At 53.0% G+C, this 22761-nt stretch overlaps 1 long non-coding RNA gene across 1 annotated transcript; it reads left to right on the forward strand.

Moving 5' to 3' along the window:
• The first annotated feature begins 2997 nt into the window (after positions 1-2997).
• On the forward strand, positions 2998-17244 carry LOC134911154 (uncharacterized). The gene is made up of 2 exons (XR_010176360.1): positions 2998-3221; positions 16829-17244. It is a non-coding gene; the product is annotated as an uncharacterized LOC134911154 (long non-coding RNA).
• Positions 17245-22761: the final 5517 nt, after the last annotated feature.

Raw genomic sequence — 22761 nt, forward strand, 5'->3', positions numbered from 1 at the left:
ATCCCTCTCCAGAACCAAGGAATCATACCGGTTGTATTGTAACTCCTTCATCTTCGCTTTCACCCGGGAGATTTCCCCACCATCTCCCTGCCCAGAAATCAGGAAGTCCAATTTCTTTCTCAAGGCTTGGTAGGTACGCAGTTTTAACAAGTTACGCTTGGCTACGAGGTTGCGGAAAAAACCCCGGGTCCGCTTCTTACATTCCTCCCACCACTCGGACCTACTCCAGCCTGCCTCCAACAGTGACTCCTGACATTCAAAGAAGTCTCTGAAAGACTGTCTGTTCCCCTCCTCCTCCAAGAGCTGAGAATTCAAACGCCACAGGCCCCGTCCCTTCTGAGGGGACTCTGAGGTATTCAAGGATACACACAGACAAATGTGGTCAGAGAATTCTACTGGCCTCAACACAGGTGCCAAGGTTTTCAAATTCTCCTTAACAAAAAATCTATCTATCCTAGTCCTACACCTACCTCTATAAAAAGTGAAACCCGTGAGGTCTGGTGAATGTCTAATGTGCACATCCACCATCCCTGCCTGTCTAACCATGCTATTTAAAAAAACTGAGTCATAGCCAAGGGTCGTCTTTGAGCCTCCCCTGTCCTTTGGCCTAGTAATGGTGTTAAAATCACCACCAAAGATGACTTGCCGGGCTGAAAAAAGATATGGTTTTATCTCTCTGAAGAGGCACTTCCTGTCCCACTTGGACTGGGGACCATAAATGTTAATTAGGCGCAGGTCGTGCCCCCTCAGATTGACATCCAAAACCATACATCTGCCTACCTGGAGATCAATAACCCGCTGGACAGTTACCATGCCGGTAAAAAGAACCGCCAACCCACCGTACGGCTCGGCCGCAAGAGACCAATAGGAGGGGCCACGTCTCCACTCAGCCTTAGCCTTGTGAAGATCCGCGAGCCTGCCTACTCTAGTCTCCTGCAAAAATAAAAAATCAACCTCAAGCGTGTTGAAAAAATCAAAGGCCAAATAACGAGCTCGTTCGGACAGAATTGATGCCACATTAATGGTGGCACCCCTAATAGGCTGGAGAGCCATCCTTCAGGGTTCTAGTAGGCACCCTATTATTGTTCCAAACACTCACTTATGTGTTACTTACTCCTATACACACACCATCACCAACAACGACAGCAACAGATGCCTCCCCAGAACCACCGCCCCCTGACATGGGCAAGATAGAAGATGGATTTAAACAAACTAAACCTGTACTCCCATCCCCTATAACGGGAGGGATTGGGGCCACTACCGGGGCAGAACTCCCAAATGGAAATGATCCAGATGGGGGGCCCAGGATTGAACCAAGAAGGGGAGAAGGGTCAGACCCACACACCCCAGGAGCCATCGAAAGCTCAGGCAGCAGGTCATCCTGGCTAGAAGGGGCCTGAACCCCCCCCACCCGAACAACCTCCAGAGGCATAGGCGCCCGAGCCTCCACCAAACCCCGTCTACGACCCCGATATCCACTCTCAACTAGAAAATCCTCCAGGGCCACAGCTGGAACACCTACACTACTCATCCCCTTAGATTTGTCCTTTGACTTGAGCGACACCTTTAATTGTCCCAAAGATGGGGACACAGCCCTAGATTTTTTCTTTTTCCTTTGCTCTTTAGGCCTAAGGACCAATTCTCCATTATCCTGCCGGATAATATCCCCTTCATCCTCATCCATCTCCTCAAGAGCAAAAAACCTATTGGTGAAGGTTATGGGCCAGCCCTCTATATTTTTCTCTTTCATCCTCCTCTTCCCTCCTTTACCCCCTACTACTATAAAGGGATCTTCTACACACCCAGGTACCTGTACCGACTCCGGACCTTGAGCACCCTCCTTACTGGGCCCTGTAACACATGACTCAGGCCCCTGGGGAACCTCCTTAATCACCCCATCTCCCAATACCTCAACCTCCACTCTAGCCGCCACCCTTACCATCTCTTCATCTAAGCTTTTATTGTGGAATGCTTCTGGGCACTTATAATAAGGATGACCCTCCACCCCACAGAGGTTACATTTGATGGTATTACATTCTCTTGCAACATGACCCACTTTATCACACCTGGTGCACTTAACTATTGTACAATCACGGCTTACATGGCGAAAATCGCCGCACTTGTGGCACATTCGGGGCTGACCGGGGTAAAAGCACTGTATCCTGTCAGCCCCAATATATGCTGCAGAAGGAATATGCACATTGTGCCTCAATTTTACAACTGCTGACCAGGCTCCAGCCCATACCCCCATTGACCCAGGAACCTTGGTCAATGGTGTTTCCATTGACTGTACAAACCTCTGAAGCCAGAAGGAGATATCAGCTGGGTCCAGAGATTCATTCCTTACCAGGACATTTATTTTAACAGTCTCCTTACATGTGATGGCTAAGGCTTTATAATTAGCCCAAGGACCCTGGGTCTTTGCTGCCCCCCATACAGACCAAAACGCCTGCAAACCATTGTATGAAATAAAACTAATGTCATACTCAGGGGAATTAACCGGATGAATACAGGCGTAGAGGTCTGAGGCAACAAACCCCAAACTGAGAAACTGCTTTAAAAAATCTACCCTAGAAGGGGAGGGTCACTGCTCTGCCACTTCAACTGTACTGCATTCCTTCTCTTAACGGGCTGCACCCCCATCATCCCACCTCCACCAGGGGCTCTGCTGTTACCTCCTGAACCACCTGCCAACACCCTGGAATAAGAGGTCACACCCGGGTGCACAGCAAGCGAACCTACTGCACAAGGGGCAACTGCAGCACCACCTGCCGGCCCAGGAGCAGACCCACCAGATACCTGAGTGATATTTTTAGCTGTTGCTTGCCTTATAACTTCAGTTAGCTCCTTAATTAAAGCATCAGCTTCTTTACCCTCTTTACTAGGTGTTTTTTTCTCTTTCTTTGCCTCTCTAGCAGCATATCTTTGCCACATTCCTAATTCAGTGGCTTTATTAGTCACAGAGACTCTCTTCACTTGCACACTTGTCCCAGCTACTGCCTCAGCTGAATAAGAGACCACCTGTCTTTTATCAGTGTTATCAGAGACACCTGAGGGCAGTTCCACAATAGCATCTTGAACAACACTGCATGATCCAGGCCCTTCATCCTCTTCTAGTGTGCGAATGTGTTCCAAAACAGGGTTAGAATCACCAGAAACATCACTACAACTAACCACAGGATTTGGTGGAAGCTGGCTGTCATTCAATTCCTCTCCCTCAGGTATTAATGCTGCAGTCATTTTAGCTTGCAAACCAGCCTGTAAAAACAGTTTATCTTCTAATTCTCTCTCCAATTGCTCCAATTCCATTTTCAACTGCGGCCTTTGGCTGCTAAAGGCTCTATTTCGCTTCTGTCTTTTAGCTAACACACCTTTTTTTAGCCTTATAATGTCTTTTTCAGCCTGCAGCAATTCCTCAGAGAAGTTCATAGGAACACTGCACACTGCAGCTGCTGCAGAACCTCCCACAAGTGTGCATCCCATTTCAGCAACCAGATCACCATTGCTAGGAAATGCAGTTTGCAGATTCATAGATGAGGCACCCCCATCGCCTGGGTTCTGCTCTCCTATTGTATTCATGCCAGCCGCAGAAGGCTCACCAATACCCATTAAGTACTGCAGATCAGTAGAAAGGTGCTGACAGTCACTAACTACAGGCTTTATTTCGCTTGTCACTGTAGTTTCCAAACACACATTATCCACCGTTATAGGCAGCTCCTCTACCTCCGTAGGGACACTCACTGGGATTACAGGCTCCACGCTCCCTGTAGCTTCCACAATGCTTATAGTGGACTCAACAGGCACCCCCAACTTGCTAGGGAAAATCAGCGGTCGCCCTCCCGACAGAGCCACAGGGGTTTCACAAACATTTGCTTCTTTATCCACTTTTTGAGCATGATATCCCACAGTCACTGACCTTTCTCCTGCAGTTATTGTTCCTTCCACGTCTAGCAGTGCTTCCAATAAATCTGCAGCCGGTATACTGCTTTCCATATCACTACTACACGGTTTTCCCCTTCTGCCGCTGCCCCCAGGTGGATCAGGGGGAAGGCCAGGGCCAGGCCCGGCAGGCAGGGGACTCTCCTGGGAAGCAGCCCCAGGAGGCTCCATATTTCTGGGGAACTTCCCCTAGGAAAAGCCCAGGCTTTGGCCTACTCATGGATCTTCTGGAGAATAGTAAACAGACTCCTCACACCGCGGCTGCTGGCACCAGACTTGCCCTCCAATGGGTCCTCGTTAAAGGATTTAAAGTGTACTCATTCCAATTACAGGGCCTCGAAAGAGTCCTGTATTGTTATTTTTCGTCACTACCTCCCCAAGTCGGGAGTGGGTAATTTGCGCGCCTGCTGCCTTCCTTGGATGTGGTAGCCGTTTCTCAGGCTCCCTCTCCGGAATCGAACCCTGATTCCCCGTTACCCGTGGTCACCATGGTAGGCGCAGAAAGTACCATCGAAAGTTGATAGGGCAGACATCCGAATGCGTCGTCGCCGTCACGGGGACGTGCGATCGGCCCGAGGTTATCTAGAGTCGCCAGAGAGGCCGGGGGCGGCGGGAGGCCGGGGCCGACCCGCCGGCAACCCCCGGATTGGTCTTGGACTGATAAATGCACGCATCCCTGGGGGTCAGCGCTCGTCGGCATGTATTAGCTCTAGAATTACCACAGTTATCCAAGTAACGGGGTCGAGCGATCAAAGGAACCATAACTGATTTAATGAGCCATTCGCAGTTTCACTGTACCGGCCGTGTGTACTTATACGTGCATGGCTTAATCTTTGAGACAAGCATATGCTACTGGCAGGATCAACCAGGTAGCTCTCGGTATCGGCCGGCGCGCGCCCGAACATCGGGGGCCGCGGCGCGCACCGTCTCGAAAGCGGAGGGTCCGCCGGACCGGGCTCCGTCCACCGACGCACGGCAGGGCGGACCGGGGCGGGTCTCGAGCCGAGCGGGCACTCGGAAAATATGGGGACGGGAGGAGGAGGACGGCCGTCCCCGGTCAGGGCCGATTGGGAAGCTCGGAGTCAGAGTGGACGGCGGGGCCCGGCCGCCACCGCACCGTCGGGCGGACACCCCGGGGAGGGGCAACATCACCACGCTAGATTTCGCCTGTTTTCTCCTCACCCGACAACCCGTTCGATAGGAAACCTGTGCAAGCCGTCCTGGGGGATGGTTTTTTTCGCTGGGACGGCAGCAACTGCCCCCAGCCCCACCTCATCCCGATCTACACCTGACGGGTTTCATCTTGTCCCGGGGGGGGTGAAAGGGTGTAAAGAAGTTCCACCTCGCGAGGCTCCATCGCCCTTCCGGGATGCCACCGTCTGGCGCACGGGCGAACGCGGCTTCCGCCGGCTCCCTCCGAAAAGCACCTCCCGCTCTCCCTGCGTCTCCTGGACGGTCTCGCTCCGAGTCTGCGCTTCTCTCTCGCCCTGCCGCCAGACTCGGCTCCTCTCCCGCGCTCTCTCGCGCTCTGACCTCCGCCCCGTCCGGCCCTCCCGTCCACGGCGGGGGAAGTCCGGCAGGCAAACCCTTCCGTGCGACCGCCTCGCCGGAGCGGGGGCGGCGCGCAGGGCCCTCTTCTGGGGCTGCAAGGAGCGGCCATCGGGGCTGGCCGCATCCTTGGATCTCGATGCGACGCTCATTCAGTTCCTGGGAAATCGTGTGCTCCGCCGGGGTCTGGGGGCGAGCGCCCTTCGCTGGGCGAGGGGGACGCTTCCCCGGCACCCCTGGCGGCATCAGACGCCTGCGGGTGCCGGCGGACGGAGCAGACCGCGCCGCACGGGGTACGGGTGCGGGGCCCGCCCGGCTCCGGAAACCGGAGCGATCGGGCGGACCCTGGGGACCGGACGCCCTCTCCGGGCCGAGAGGTTCCGGGCGCGCCGTGGGCAGAGGGAGGGTCGGGTTCGCCTGGAGCCGGCCGAGACCCGTGGGTTCCGGCCGAGCGATCGTCCCTCCCCGCCGGGGCGCGGGGTGCCACATCGATCGGGTTGCTGAAAGAAAAGAGTAATTTTCATTCGGTTCACTGTTTCCATACCGTAATCCATCTGCCACCTGTAAATCTCGCTCAGGGGGTCCTCTCGGACGTAGTGGGACGGGAGGCGCGCGCGACACTTTCGCGGTGCGCCCTGCAATTTTTCTCCGAGGCCTTGGAAGTGCCTCCCAGCCTGAGGAACACCAGTCCGCACTCATCGGCGAAACTTCCACAAATTGCAGTACCCGATTTGGCCCGCTAGGGGGGCGCTGCCTCCGGGGGAGAAGGAGACGTGCCCAGGCCGTACGTCGGGCTCCAACGGACACCCATCTTGACCCTTTATAGGCCCCATCGGGGAGATGGTCCTGCCCATGCTGATATCGGAGCTCCACAGCTATCCTCTCACAAACCCATTCGCCGGAGCTCCAAAAATCATTTGGTTCACTGTTTCCATACCGTAATCCATCCGCCACCTGTAAATCTCGCTCAGGGAGTCCTCTCGGACGTAGTGGGACGGGAGGCGCGCGCGACACTTTTGCGGTGCGCCCTGCAATTTTTCTCCGAGGCCTTGGAAGTGCCTCCCAGCCTGAGGCACACCGGTCCGCACTCATCGGCGAAACTTCCACAAATTGCAGTACCCGATTTGGCCCGCTGGGGGGCGCTGCCTCCGGGGGAGAAGGAGACGTGCCCGGCCCGTACGTCGGGCTCCAACGGATGCCCGCCGTGGACCCTTTATAGGCCCCATCCTGGTCCTGCCATGCTGTTATCGGAGCTCCACGGCTATCTTGTCACTAAACCTTTTATTTGAGCTCCAGGGCTTTTTGCTTTTTGTAACCCGGTTCCTGGAGCCCTGCCTGGGCAAAATCGGATGCAAGAAGGCCCTGCCCATGCTGATCTCTGAGCTCCGCGCATCTTCTGTCACGGGTCCTTTCGCAAAAGCTCCAGGGAAACAGGCTTTTCGGCCCCGGACAGAGTCCCGGCTCTCTCGCTCGCCTCGTTGGTACCTACTGATCCGGCGGAGGTGTTCTCCGGCGGGTAGCGACACGGACGGCCGAGGGCGCGCTTCACCCAGGCTTCAACCATCTCCTCCCCGAGCCCCTGGAAGTGCCGCTGGGCCGCGGGCGCCCCGGTCCGCACTCATCCGCGACACTTCCGCGCTGGAGTCCGACGCTCGCCGGCCGCGTCCCCCGGCCCGGGGAGGCCCGACGCGTGCGGGGGGAGGCGGCGGGCGGCGGGGGCGCCCCAGCACCACCCGACGGCGCCCCCCGGTGGCCAGAGGCGGCTCGGAGCGAGACGATTGGGGGGGAACGGCGGCGCGTGACCCGCCCCGGCCCCCTTGGCCCAGCGGACGGGCAGGCGGCTCCCGGGCGCCCCCCTGATCCCCGCCGCGGCGCCCCCCGGTGGCCGCCTGACGCCACTGCGGGGGGTGCAGATTCCGTGTGTCCTCTCGGATAAAAACAAAAGAAACGATTCCCGTCGGGCGAAAGTAAGTGGGACGCAGGGCCCCGGGCCCCGCCGGTCCGCGCGCGCGGCGCCCCCCGCTGGCCGGTCGAAGGGATGACAAAAATAAAAAGAAAAAAATTTCAAAAAAGCACTCGCCCCAAACAGACGAAAGGTACCCGGTCCGCCCGGATGAACCCTCCCCCGTGTCCCCGCCGCGGCGCCCCCCGCTGGCCAGCCGAGGTAATACACGATTGAGAGGGGGGGAGTGAAAAAAAAGGGCAAAAAATGAAAAGCACCCCACCCATTTGAATGCAAAGCCCCGGAGCGGCCAGGGGTGGACGCCGGTCCGCGCGCACGGCGCCCCCCGCAGGCCAGTTGAAGGGAAGAATGGAACGAGACTAAAAGATAAAAAAATTTCAAAAAAGCACTCGCCCCAAACAGATGAAATGTACCCGGTCCGCCCGTGTCCCCGCCGCGGCGCCCCCCGCTGGCCAGCCGAGGTAATACACGATTGAGAGGGGGGAAGTGAAAAAAAAGGGCAAAAAATGAAAAGCACCCCACCCATTTGAATGCAAAGCCCCGGAGCGGCCAGGGGTGGACGCCGGTCCGCGCGCACGGCGCCCCCCCGCAGGCCAGTTGAAGGGAAGAACGGAATGAGACTAAAAGATAAAAAAAATTCAAAAAAGCACTCGCCCCAAACAGATGAAATGTACCCGGTACGCCCGTGTCCCCGCCGCGGCGCCCCCCGCTGGCCAGCCGAGGTAATACACGATTGAGAGGGGGGAAGTGAAAAAAAAGGGCAAAAAATGAAAAACACCCCACCCATTTGAATGCAAAGCCCCGGAGCGGCCAGGGGTGGACGCCGGTCCGCGCGCACGGCACCCCCGCAGGCCAGTTGAAGGGAAGAACGGAACGAGACTAAAAGATTAAAAAAATTCAAAAAAGCACTCGCCCCAAACAGATGAAATGTACCCGGTCCGCCCGTGTCCCCGCCGCGGCGCCCCCCGCTGGCCAGCCGAGGGAATACACGATTGAGATTAAAAAAAAACAGGCAAAAGACAAAAACACACCACCGATTTAAATGCAGTGTTCACGAGCGCCAGTCCGCGCGCGCGGCGCCCCCTGCTGGCCGCGTAAAAAAAATAATAATAATAATAATAATCCAGCGTTGTGAATTTGCGATGTGTCCGGTACGGCGGCGGCGGGGAGGCGTCTCCCCTCGTCGGCGCACCCTGGTGGGGGGGAAATAAATGAAAGGAAAAAAAAAAAAGAACAGCCCGGGCTCTCGCCGGCTTCCGCAGCCCGGGCTCCCTCCGGCTTCCGCGGCCCGGGCTCCGTACATACAGACAGCAAATGAAATAACGGACGGATGGATGGAAGAGAAGAACAGCCAGGGATCTCGCCAGCTTCCGCAACCCGGGCTCCAGCCGGCTTCCGCAGCCCGGGCTCCCTCCGGCTTCCGCGGCCCGGGCTCTCTCCGGAGTCCGCGGCCCGGGCTCCCTCCGGCTTCCGCGGCCCGGGCTCCCTCCAGCATCCGCGGCCCAGGCTCCGTACATACAGACAGAAAATGAAAAAATGGAAGGATGGAAGAGGAGAACAGCCCGGGATCTCGCCGGCTTCCGCAACCCGGGCTCCAGCCGGCTTCCGCAGCCCGGGCTCCCTCCGGCTTCCGCGGCCCGGGCTCTCTCCGGATTCCGCGGCCCGGGCTCTCTCCGGATTCCGCGGCCCGGGCTCCCTCCGGCTTCCGCGGCCCGGGCTCCCTCCGGCTTCCGCGGCCCGGGCTCCCTCCGGCATCCGCGGCCCAGGCTCCGTACATACAGACAGAAAATGAAAAAATGGAAGGATGGAAGATGAGAACAGCCCGGGCTCTCGCCGGCTACCGCAGCCCTGGCACCCGCCGGCTTCCGCAGCCCGGGCTCCCTCCGGCTTCCGCGGCCCGGGCTCCGTACATACAGACAGCAAATGAAATAACGGACGGATGGATGGAAGAGAAGAACAGCCAGGGATCTCGCCGGCTTCCGCAACCCGGGCTCCAGCCGGCTTCCGCAGCCCGGGCTCCCTCCGGCTTCCGCGGCCCGGGCTCTCTCCGGCTTCCGCGGCCCGGGCTCTCGCCGGGTGAAGATCAGGCGAGAGTAGGGGTGTCCTCCGCTGGACGGGAAGCCCAGGCCGTGGAGCCGCCGCACGGACCGGGGATTGACCCGGCCGGGGACGGGCAGGAGGCGAGGCCCGGACTCGCTCCCGTCCAGACGGCCCGAGGCCCCTCCTCCCCTCCCGGTGGACCCGCCCCCGACTATTAAGCCCGGCCAGGGAGTCCACGTCGGCCCCCGGGCGGACCAGGGAAAGACCCCCCTTCCGCGCTCTGCCGTGCTCGGAGGCGCTGACGCGCCGGGCGGACGGGGTGCCTCCGGCCAAGTCCCCGGCCGGGACTTTGCTGGCTGGCGAGCGAGGGAGGGCGAGGGTTAGGGCCTCGCCCGTCCCGCGCCCGTCCCCCGCCCCGGGCCAAGTCCCCCGACCGGAGCGGAGCGAGCAGGCCGCCCTAACCCCCCCGGTGGCACCGCAGCACCGGAGATTATTCGGGGAATGCTCCACAGCGCTGCTGGGGAAGTATTTGCTTTAAACACACTCTGCATTGCATACACACCGAAACCCATTCCAGTCTGGTAAACGTGATTCTCTGGGACTTGCGAGAATTGTATGCTGGGTAGTTGAGACATGACTCCCCCATCACCTCCCAGGGTCAGACTCATGGGGACCTCATTTTAGGTCCCCACCATGTCGGAGGTCCCGCCAGTGTTGGTGTGCTGTCTGGCCCTTGTCCCCGTTAGGATATATAAACAAGTGCGCACACACACACACACACACACACACACACACACACACACACACACACACACACACATTTACATATACTGAAACATATATAATTAGGTGTCTGAAACATACACAGTGAATCACACATACTTAGGTGTTTGTTTTTGTACGGTGCCTGCGTATGAGTCACACTGCACAGCACTTGATTAGCGATGGCGGGCACAATGAGGATTTATTTGCAAATTGAGTGACAGGTAGTGAGCGTTTCTGAGAGGTAACGGGTGTATTGCCAAATGCAGGCCTGTCACAACTGTTTTGGGGGCGTGTCTGCATCTGCAACCGCGTTGTTGTACACAGTTGTGAAGGCTGAAGGTGCAACTGATGTGTGACTAATGGTGCACATTTGTACGCAAGTGGTGGATCAGAGACGCTGCCAGTGGGCACTTTTGTACAAATACCCGGGTCTGCGGCATTAGCATATATTCATAGATCGACTGTGTATGGGAACACACTAATGATGCCATCTGCGCCCTACTCGGAGTCAGGCCCATACATACAGTACTGAGATATATGTACTCAGGTTTCTGAAAAATACACGTACATCATGCTGAAACATACATACTCAAACATACATACTTATACCCCTCTCACACCACTGCAATAACCCATAAAACAGTGACCCGGGAATCAAACCCGGGTAGTGAGCTCGGTTGGTCCCGGGAAGGACCCAGGTTAAGGGGCAGTGTGAACGGATCACACCATATAGAGAGGCGGCTCACTGGGAATTAGAAATTATATATAAACTCCAAGCGCTGGCAGGGAAGAAGCCCCAGCAATAAATCAGGTCTAGTAACCTGGCTGGACCTGGGATTTTGGTATGAATGGGATATTAAGAGTCTGAAACATATATAAATATATTTAATGCAACATACATACAGATGAGTCCATGTTTATCTTGACCTTTAATAGGATTAACTGAGACTGGGCAGTCGGACTTAATCCCCTGCTGTAATTACTTAATCCCCTGCATCCACTAAGGCAGCGGTGGCCAACCCGCGGCTCTCCAGCCGCATGCGGCTCTTTCTTACTCCGCATGCGGCTCGATCCGCTCCCGGCCACCGCTGCCTGACACACTGCAACTTCTAAGGCTTAGAAGTTGCTGTGTGTTATCTAAGGTCTCTCCGGCGTGTGAGGAGAGGGGAGGAGAGCGCAGCGCACGCCTCTCCTGCCGCTGTGACTCCTATGGCGGTGCCTGCCCATGAGCCAATCAGAGGTCGCGGTCCAGCAGCTAAGCTCCTGATTGGCTGCCGGACCGCAAGCTCTGATTGGCTCACGGGCCGGCACTGAATTTAAGATAGACACCGCCGACGGAGTCAGAGGAACAGGAGAGGCTCACGCTGCGCTTCCCTCCCCTCACAGCAGCAGCACAACGGTGAGCAGCACTTGGAGGGGGGGGGGGGGGGTAATGTGGGGACATGTGGATCTGCACTGGGGGCATAGCTGACACTGTGGGGGCATGTGGATCTGCACTGGGAACATACCTGGCACTATGGTGGCATGTGGATCTGCACTGGGGGCATAGCTGGCACTATGGAGGCATGTGGATCTGCACTGGGGGCATACCTGGCACTGTGGGGGCATGTGGATCTGCACTGGGGGCATAGCTGGCACTGTGGAGGCATGTGGATCTGCACTGGGGGCATAGCTGGCACTGTGGGGGCATGTGGATCTGCACTGGGGGCATAGCTAACACTGGGGGCATGTGGATCTGCACTGGGGGCACAGCTAGCACTGTGGGGGCATGTGGATCTGCACTTGGGGCATATCTGGCACTGTGGGGGCATGTGTATCTGCACTGGGGCATATCTGGCACTGTGGGGGCATGTGTATCTGCACTTGGGGCATATCTGGCACTGTGGGGGCATGTGTATCTGCACTGGGGCATATCTGGCACTGTGGGGGCATATCTGGCACTGTGGGGGCATGTGTATCTGCACTGGGGCATATCTGGCACTGTGGGGGCATATCTGGCACTGTGGGGGCATGTGTATCTGCACTGGGGCATATCTGGCACTGTTAGGACATGTGTATCTGACACTGGGGGCACAGCTAGCACTGTGTGGACATGTGTATCTGCACTGGGGGCATATCTGGCACTGTGGTCATATCTGGCACTGTGGGGGCATGTGTATCTGGCACTGGGGGCATAGCTGGCATTGTGGGGGCATGTGTATCTGGCACTGGGGGCAGAGCCATCTTAACAGCAGTGTGGGCCCCTGGGCACAGCAATGCACTGGGGCCCCTACCCACCCATCAGTGGTAGGGGTGGAGGGTGCATTCAGCGGCAGCTTTGATGTCCCGCGGGCGGTAGGGGGGGTTCTATCTTTTGCTCAGCATGTAGAACCTGGAGCAGTAATTTCTGCTAATTACTCCTTTACTGCACAGATGGGGCGGGAAGGAGAACACTAAACTGTAGAAGGGGACATTGGGCTGAAATAAGGGGCCCTGGTACATGACTTCCAGGGTGGTAGGGGGTGTTTAATGCGTAGGGGACGGGTCAATAGTAGTGTGGGCCACAGTTGCCTACCCTCCCTCATTCTGCAGGAGACTCCCTGAAATAGAAGCAATCTCCCTCACTCCCTGAATAGTCCAGCAATCTCCCTGATTGCACCTTATCCTCATTGTAGCTATTACATTCTTGGGGGGGAAAAGAAAAAAGAGATAAATACATTCAAATGGGAACATCAGTGCCATTTCCCTACATTGGAACCTCTTGTAAATCACAATACACAAACAAATCCTGAAAAATATCAGTGTCTTTTCTTCAGCAAATAAATCTTACTAAATTTGGGGCTCATTTACATTTGGATCTAAGTAATTTTCATAAGACGCCTCCCCGATGTTGCAGTACGCGTCCGCGCTTTTAGTTGTTACTTTCACAATCTCACTGAAATGCTTTTTCAAAAGTAGGCAAGTATGGTGTGGGCTTATAATTCGTAATTTTAAGGTGGGAGGGCAGCTTGCTTGTCTGCAGATATCTCCAGTTCCTGGAAATAGATTTCTTAGCTTTAATGGGATAAAAAAAAAAAAAAAAACTAGAAAGTCCCACATTTCAGGAGATACTGGGGACTTGGACATCAGATTTCAGAAGCCAGAGCAATCCACCAACAAAAATATAAAACTGCACATTAGGCATGTGGAGCTGGAGCAGGGACCAGCTGCTTGAAGGCTGATATCTCTGGTTCTGGGCATAGTAGAGACAAGCTGCGAGTGACCACCGAAAGGGGAGAGTCCAATCTTTTGGAACATACCCTCAAAAAACTCTAAGTCAGACAGAACCTGAGATATCTGGCTTCGAAGAGCAATTAACAGGCTTGGATGGGGACCACTGCTTTGAAGTCAGATATCTCTGGTTCCCCAAGGCCGATTTTCAAAAATCGGGTACCCCTGGAAAGAGGGGACCCTCAGCTATCAGCCTAGGGCCCTTTTACTCCTGGGGCCCTTGGGCAAGAGCCCATTGAGCCCATACAAAAAGAAGGCCCTGACTGGGGGCATAGCTGGCACTGTGGGGGCATGTGTATCTGGTAGTGTGGGGGCATGTGTATCTGGCACTGGGGGCATATATTTATCTGGCATTGTGTGGACATATGTGTATCTAGCACTGTGGAGGGGGGTATATGTATCTGGCACTGTGGGGGCATACATGTATCTGGCACTGTAGAGGCACCCATTTTTTACATTTTTATATGTATGTGGCACTGTACTGGGGCATTATATGTATGTGGCACTGTACAACATGACTAAAAACGGGGCTATGACACAAGGTCATACTCCTACAAATGTCATACCGAAAGGTGTGCGCACAAAAATGGGTTGCGGCTTTGTGAAAACTAGGCCACGCCCCTAGTTTTTTTTGTGCACGCGCCTACGGCACGCGCATGACAGTGGCCCTTCCCCTTTACTACGGATCTTTTCTGGCTCTTTGCCTCTGACTGGCTGGCCACCCCTGCACTAAGGTGTGTTAAACTGGATGCAGTCAAGAGCCACCCAGTCAAAAGTCCAACAGCGGAATTCCGCCGGACAGAATCCTGACAGACGCCGACATAAGTAGTGAGGTTAAGCACTAGTGGGAGGGTTAGGGTGAGGTGGGGGAGGTTACGGATAGGCTGCGGGGGTAGGGGAGGTTACAGTTAGCCTGCAGGAGGGGGCAGTTAGTGTTATTCTGCAGGAGGGGGAGGATAGGGTTAGGCTGCGGGAGGGTTGTGTTAGGGCTATGTTGTCTATAGAGGTAGGGATCAGCCGGGATTTCGTACCTCAACCCTCTGTAAAATATATGCTTACAGCAGTGAATTTCAACCTTTTTTTAGTCGCGGCACACCGAACAATGGGGGTAATTCCAAGTTGATCACAGCCGGATTTTTGATAGCAATTGGGCAAAACCATCTGCACTGCAGGGGAGGCAGATATAACATATGTAGAGAGAGTAAGATTTGGGTGGGTTATTTTGTTTCTGTGCAGGGTAAATACTGGCTGCTTTATTTTTACACTGCAAATTAGATTGCAGATTGAACACACCCCACCCAAATCTAACTCTCTCTGCACATGTTATATCTGCCTCCCCTGCTGTGCACATGGTTTTGACCAACTGCTAAAAAATTTCCTGCTGCGATCAACTTGGAATTACCCCCTTGGTTTTGCCCAATTGCTAACAAAAATCCTGCTGTGATCAACTCAGAATTACCCCCAATATTTTAAAATTGCCAATGCACACCATCAGTTCCCCACAGAAAAAAAACAAAAAACGCATATTGGCCCTCACAGTAAAAAAAAAAAAAAAAAAAAAATATCCACACATACATTGGCTTACACAGAAAAAACAATCACATCGCTCCCCACATAAATCCTATTGCTCCATACATAAATCAATCACATTTCTCCCCACATAAATCCTATTGCTCCCCACATTAATTATTCACATTGTTCCCCCCATAAATCCTATTGCTCCCCACAGGAGAAATAACATAACAAATATTAGCCCCTACCGGTCAGCTGGCCTCCTCCCTGTTCCTCAGTGGCGGGGGTGGTTCATAGTGCAGTGCTGTGAATACTGAGCAGCGGGTGGTCGGGCAGGTGTGGAAGTGGGTGGGCAAGCAAAGCTGTGGGTGCAGGCAGGAACTGGAATATGTGTATGCAGGCGGGTGGGCTGGCTGGGTGGTGAGACGCGGCGGCCGTGACCTATGATATCACACCGCTGTGTCTTCAAGGCATAGATCATGGCTGGAGCATGACTGATCCTCTAAGAAGAGCCCGGGACAACAGTTCACTCTGAAGGTACAGGAAACTGCTCTGGTTCCGCGGCACACCTTGCAACTGGTCACAGCACAGTAGTGTGCCACGGCACACTGGTTGAAAAAGCCTGGCTTACAGTATGACGGCGACATAAGATTCAGGTGTCTCCAACTGTTATCACTTATCCAATACCAGGACTCTCCTGAGATGTGATGTTTTCCAGGGCTGGTTTTGCTATTGAAAATGTATCATTTTGAATAAACATTTTCCCAGACTCCAGATGCATTAAGGAATACTGTATATACTAATTAGGCATGGGTTCTAGTAGTTGCTATGTTATGTCACTTGAAAGAAAGGTATCCAGTCTCTAGGTCAAGAAGACTTAGGTCGACAGTGTCTAGGTCGACCACTACTGGTCGACAGTAACTAGGTCGACAGGGTCTCTAAGTCGACATGTTCTAGGTTGACGGGTCAAAAGAGACCCTGTAGACCTAGAATCCCTGTCGACCTAGTTACTGTCGACCAATAGTGGTCGACCTAAGTGTGGTTGACTTTCAATACCACACCCAGAAAGAAAGCAGTGGTTAAACAGACAGTATAACGTCTATGTCACAGTCACCTGACGGTTTAATATTTCCCTTTTCATTATAAAAGTAATACACAGGAGGGCATCAGTTACTACATGTAAGACTTTGTTAAAGCAAGATAAGTGGTGGAAAGGAAATCTTTGTAAGGTGGAAGGAGGAACCTTGCTGTGCACGGGTGTAGTATAGTTTGCCGGCGGTTGTGGTCCCGGCGATCAGCATACCGGCGCCAGAATCCCGACCGCCGGCATACCGACAGCTGGACGAGCACAAATGAGCCCCTTGCAGGTTCGCTGCGCTCGCTATGCTATCTATTCTCCTTCCAGGGGGGTCGTGGACCCTCAAGAGGGAAAAAGATGTTGGTATTCCGGCGGTCAGGATTCCGGCGCCGGTATGGTGGTTGCCGGGACCCCGGCCACCGGCAACCTGAAGACCACCCCTGTGCACGGCCATTTAAAAATGCTAGCAGTCTTCTGGGCGTGTCCTATATTTTGTCCTTTACTATATTTGGCAGAGCAAAAGATGACAGCTCACACTCATGCTAATCTGAATATGAAGAGAGATATAACAGTTTACTGTGGTGACAGTTTTAGCTGTCAGTACTTTTGCTGAGTACTGACAATAGAAATGCTGAAAATTAATCTGCGTTATAAATTAATTTTATTTGTTTTGATGCCTATAGTGGGCACAGAACCGCGTTAAGGGCTGATTCCAGTTTGTATGCATTTTTTAGGCTACGGACTTGCTGAAAAACGTGAGCTACGTATGTGGCCACCCAGAAATGAAAACAGACACCCAAGGAGCCATCGCAAACTGTCAGCAACTGCGTACACACGTGCAGCATCGGTGCAGATGCGGGGAACACAGCCAATCAGCGGCCTGTTACTATAGTAAGCGTCACTACAAAAGTACCTTGGCGCATGTGCAGTGCAATCGCAGCGCATCCGCAGTCCGCCGATAACACCGGTCTACATGAATTTTGAGTCTTGGTTCTGTATATCTGATTTTTATTTCTTCCACTTTACTAATTAAAGAAAAAATACTGTAGTTTTACCCAAAAAAGTTTGCTTTTGTAGCTATCAGAAAGAAATTACGGATTTTAAGTCCCTATTTATTGTATGTAAAAATAAAACAATCTTTTGTTATGAATTTGAATTACTTTTATTTACATTTTTTTTTAAACAAACAACTACTGTAAAAGAATATATGAAAAAAGTTTAGAAATGAATATTTTTCGTATTTCTTCTGTGATTGTATGGACTTTCCCGTATTAGCCCCCAAATATAATCCCCCATCATACTCTCATTGTATTGCCCCTGATAACGACGTTCAAAGTCCATCACATCTTGTTGAAAATGTTCATACTGTTCCGAATAGGCATCCATGTTATCTTTCTGATTTGTTTGTCTATGCTTAGCTGCCTTTTGCCATGTGACAGGTCAAAGTGTTGTTAGATCCTCCATTTTTGTTATTACTCCGTTATCTGTGCATGAGTTGCTGACAAGCTGTGTTAAAGTCTCCTCTACCCCAGATACTTATATCTTATTTCCGTGCCCTGTTTATTCTCTTATTTGTTACAAGTACAGTGATTTATTCTGCAGAACTACACCTATATTATATGGACAATCATTCCAGTCTGTATTAATAAAAGGTTTACAGTTCCAGAAATCTCATCGTCTGTGCATTGAGAGATGGACAAGGTTTAGCTATCTGAATAGTTACACACTGCTTACGTGTAATGAGGATCAGAATACCACTTGCTTTTCCCCCGCTCGTCCCCTCCCTTACTTACTAAAACACGCTTCTCCTTATATGGGCCCTCATTCCGAGTTGATCGCTCGGTAATTTTCTTCGCATCGCAGTGAAATTCCGCTTAGTACGCATGCGCAATATTCGCACTGCGACTGCGCCAAGTAATTTTACAATGAAGATAGTATTTTTACTCACGGCTTTTTCTTCGCTCTGGCGAACGTAGTGTGATTGACAGGAAATGGGTGTTACTGGGCGGAAACACAGCGTTTTCGGGGCGTGTGGATAAAAACGCTACCGTTTCCGGAAAAAACGCAGGAGTGGCCGGAGAAACGGGGGAGTGTCTGGGCGAACGCTGGGTGTGTTTATGACGTCAAACCAGGAACGACAAGCACTGAACTGAACGCAGATGCCGAGTAAGTCTGAAGCTACTCTGAAACTGCTAAGTAGTTTGTAATCGCAATATTGCGAATACATCGGTCGCAATTTTAAGAAGCTAAGATACACTCCCAGTAGGCGTAGGCTTAGCGTGAGCAACTCTGCTAAATTCGCCTTGCGAGCGATCAACTCGGAATGAGGGCCATGGTCATTAAAAAACTTTAATTTCTCTGACGTCCTAAGTGGATGCTGGGACTCCGTAAGGACCATGGGGAATAGCGGCTCCGCAGGAGACTGGGCACAACTAAAGAAAGCTTTAGGACTACCTGGTGTGCACTGGCTACTCCCACTATGACCCTCCTCCAGACCTCAGTTAGAATCTTGTGCCCGGCTGAGCTGGATGCACACTAGGGGCTCTCCTGAGCTCCTAGAAAGAAAGTATATTTTAGGTTTTTTATTTTACAGTGAGATCTGCTGGCAACAGACTCACTGCAGCGAGGGACTAAGGGGAGAAGAAGCGAACCTACCTAACTGGAGGTAGTTTGGGCTTCTTAGGCTACTGGACACCATTAGCTCCAGAGGGATCGATCGCAGGACCCGACCTTCGTGTTCGTTCCCGGAGCCGCGCCTCCGGCCCCCTTACAGAGCCAGAAGCAAGAAGTGTTCCGGAAAATCGGCGGCAGAAGACTTCTGTCTTCAACAAGGTAGCGCACAGCACTGCAGCTGTGCGCCATTGCTCCTCATGCACACCTCACACTCCGGTCACTGATGGGTGCAGGGCGCTGGGGGGGGGGGCGCCCTGAGGGCAATATAATACACCTTGGCTGGCAAATCCTCACAATATATAGTCCCAGGGCTATATATGTGATAAATTACCCCTGCCAGAATCTATGAAAAAGTGGGAGAAAAGTCAGCCGAAAAAGGGGCGGGGCTATCTCCCTCAGCACACTGGCGCCATTTTATCTTCACAGTGCAGCTGGAAGATAGCTCCCCAGGCTCTCCCCTGTAGTTTTCAGGCTCAAAGGGTTAAAAAGAGAGGGGGGGGGCACTAAATTTAGGCGAAATATGTGTATACAAGCAGCTATTGGGGGAAAAATCACTCAGTTATAGTGTTAATCCCTGCATTATATAGCGCTCTGGTGTGTGCTGGCATACTCTCTCTCTGTCTCCCCAAAGGACTTTGTGGGGTCCTGTCCTCAGTCAGAGCATTCCCTGTGTGTGTGCGGTGTGTCGGTACGGCTGTGTCGACATGTTGGATGAGGAAGGTTACGTGGAGGCGGAGCAGAGGCCGATAAATGGGATGTCGCCCCCTGTGGGGCCGACACCAGAGTGGATGGATAGGTGGAAGGTATTAACCGACAATGTCAACTCCTTACATAAAAGGCTGGATGACGTAACAGCTGTGGGACAGCCGGCTTCTCAGCCCGCGCCTGCCCAGGCGTCTCAAAGGCCATCAGGGGCTCAAAAAACGCCCGTTACCTCAGATGGCAGACACAGATGTCGACACGGAGTCTGACTCCAGTGTCGACAAGGTTGAGATATATACACAATCCACTAGGAACATCCGTTACATGATCTCGGCAATGATAAATGTGTTACACATTTCTGACATGAACCCAAGTACCACATAAAAGGGGTTTTATTTTTGGGGAGAAAAAGCAGCCAGTGTTTGGTTCCCCCATCAGATGAGTGAATGAAGTGTGTAAAGAAGCGTGGGTTCCCCCGATAAGAAACTGGTAATTTCTAAAAAGTTACTGATGGCGTACCCTTTCCCGCCAGAGGATAGGTCACGTTGGGAGATATCTCCTAGGGTGGATAAGGCGCTCACACGTTTGTCAAAAAGGTGGCACTGCCGTCTTAGGATACGGCCACCTTGAAGGAGCCTGCTGATAAAAAGCAGGAGGCTATCCTGAAGTCTGTGTATACACACTCAGGTTCTATACTGAGACCTGCAATTGCCTCAGCATAAATAGTGCTGCTGCAGCGTGGTCTGATACCCTGTCAGATAATATTAATACCCTAGACAGGGATAATATTTTGCTAACATAGAGAATATTAAAGACGTCGTCTTATATATGAAGGATGCACAGAGGGATATTTGCCGGCTGGCATCCAGAATTAATGCAATGTCCATTCTGCCAGGAGGGTATTAGAGACCCGGCAGTGGACAGGTGATGCTGCCTTTAAAAGGCACATGGAGATTCTGCCTTATAAGGGTGAGGAATTGTTTGGGGATGGTCTCTGGGACCTCGTATCCACAGCAACAGCTGGGAAGAAAAATTTTTACCTCAGGTTTCCTCACAGCCTAAGAAAGCACCGTATTTTCAGGTACAGTCCTTTCGGCTTCAGAAAAGCAAGCGGGTCAAAGGCGCTTCCTTTCTGCACAGAGACAAGGGAAGAAGGAAAAAGCTGCACCAGACAGCCAGTTCCCAGGATCAAAAATCTTCCCCTGCTTCCTCTGAGTCCACCGCATGACGCTGGGGCTCCACAGGTGGAGACAGGTGCGGTGGGGGCACGTCTCGGGAACTTCAGGGACCAATGGGCTTGCCCACAGGTGGATCCCTAGGTTCTGCAAGTAGTATCACAGGGATACAGGCTGGAGTTCGAGGCGACTCCCCCTCGCCGTTACCTCACATCAGCCTTGCCGGCTGCCCTCGGAGAAAGGTAGTACTGGCGGCAATTCACAAGCTGTACTTCCAGCAGGTGAAATCATGGTACCCCTCCTTCAACAAGGCCGGGGTTACTATTCCAAAATGTTGTGGGACCGAAACCAGACGGTTCGGTGAGACCCATTCTAAAATTGAAATCCTTGAACACTTATATACGAAGGTTCAAGTTCAAAATGGAATCGCTCAGGGCGATTATTGCAAGCCTGGAGAATTTCAGGGTATCACTAGACATCAAGGATGCGTACCTGCATGTCCCTATTTACGCTCTTCACCAGGAGTACCTCAAAATTGTGGTACAGGATTGTCATTACCAATTCCAGAAGTTGCCGTTGGTCTGTCCCCGGCACCAAGGGTATTTACCAAGGTAATGGCCGAAATAATTATCCCGTACTTGGACGATCTCCTTATAAAGGCGAGGTTCAGGGAGCAGTTGTTCGTCGGAGTAGCACTATCTCGGGAAGTGCTACAACAGCACAGCTGGATTCTGAATATTCCAAAGTCGCAGCTGGTTCCTACGACGCGTCTACTGTTCCTGGGTATGGTTCTGGACACAGAACAGGATAAAAAGGGTTTCTCCCGGAGGAGAAGTCCAAGGAGTTGTCGTCTCTAGACAGAGACCTCCTAATACAAATAAAGGTGTCGGTGCATCAATGCACGTGAGCCCTGGGAAAGATGGTAGCTTCTTACGAAGAAATTCCATTCGCCAGGTCCCATGCAAGGATCTTCCAGTGGGATCTGTGGGACAAGTGGTCCGGGTCGCATCTTCAGATGCATCGGCGGATAACGCTGTCTCCAAGGGCCAGGGTGTCGCTGTTGTGGTGGCTGCAGAGTGCTCATCTTCTAGGGGGCCGCAGATTCGGCATACAGGACTGGGTCCTGGTGACCACGGATGCCAGCCTTCGAGGCTGGGGGGCAGTCACACAGGGAAGAAACTTCCAAGGCCTATGGAAAAGTCAGGAGACTTCCCTACACATAAATGTTCTGGAACTAAGGGCCATTTACAATGCCCTAAGTCAGGCTAGACCCCTGCTTCAACACCGGCGGTGCTGATCCAGTCAGACAACATCACGGCGGTCGCTCATGTAAACCGACAGGGCGGCACAAGAAGCAGGATGGCGATGGCAGAAGCCACAAGGATTCTCCGATGGGCGGAAAATCATGTGTTAGCACTGTCAGCAGTGTTCATTCCCGGAGTGGACAACTGAGAAGCAGACTTTCTCAGCAGACACGACCTCCACCCGGGAGAGTGGGGACTTCATCCATAAGTCTTCCAAATGATTGTACACCGTTGGGAAAGGCCACAGGTGGACATGATGGCGTCCCGCCTCAACAAAAAGCTACAAAGATATAGCGCCAGGTCAAGGGACCCTCAGGCGATAGCTGTGGACGCTCTGGTAACACCGTGGGTGTACCAGTCGGTGTATGTGTTCCCTTCTCTGCCTCTTTTACCCAGGGTAATGAGAATAATAAGAAGGAGAGGAGTAAGAACTATACTCATTGTTCCGGATTGGCCAAGATGAGCTTGGTACCCAGAACTCCAAGAAATGATCTCAGAGGACCCATGGCCTCTGCCGCTCAGACAGGACCTGCTGCAGCAGGGGGCCTGTCTGTTCCAAGACGTACCGCGGCTGCGTTTGACGGCATGGCGGTTGAACGCCGGATCCTGAAGGAAAAGGGCATTCCGGAGGAAGTTATCCCTACGCTAATTAAAGCTAGGAAAGAAGTGAACGCAAACCATTATCACCGCATATGGCGGAAATATGTTGCGTGCTGTGAGGCCAGGAAGGCCCCAAAGGAGGAATTTCAGCTAGGTCGATTTCTGCACATCCTACTGTCAGAGGTGACTATGGGCCTAAAATTGGGTTCCATT

The sequence above is a fragment of the Pseudophryne corroboree genome, chromosome 4 (assembly GCF_028390025.1).
Source record: "Pseudophryne corroboree isolate aPseCor3 chromosome 4, aPseCor3.hap2, whole genome shotgun sequence".
NCBI lineage: Eukaryota > Metazoa > Chordata > Amphibia > Anura > Myobatrachidae > Pseudophryne > Pseudophryne corroboree.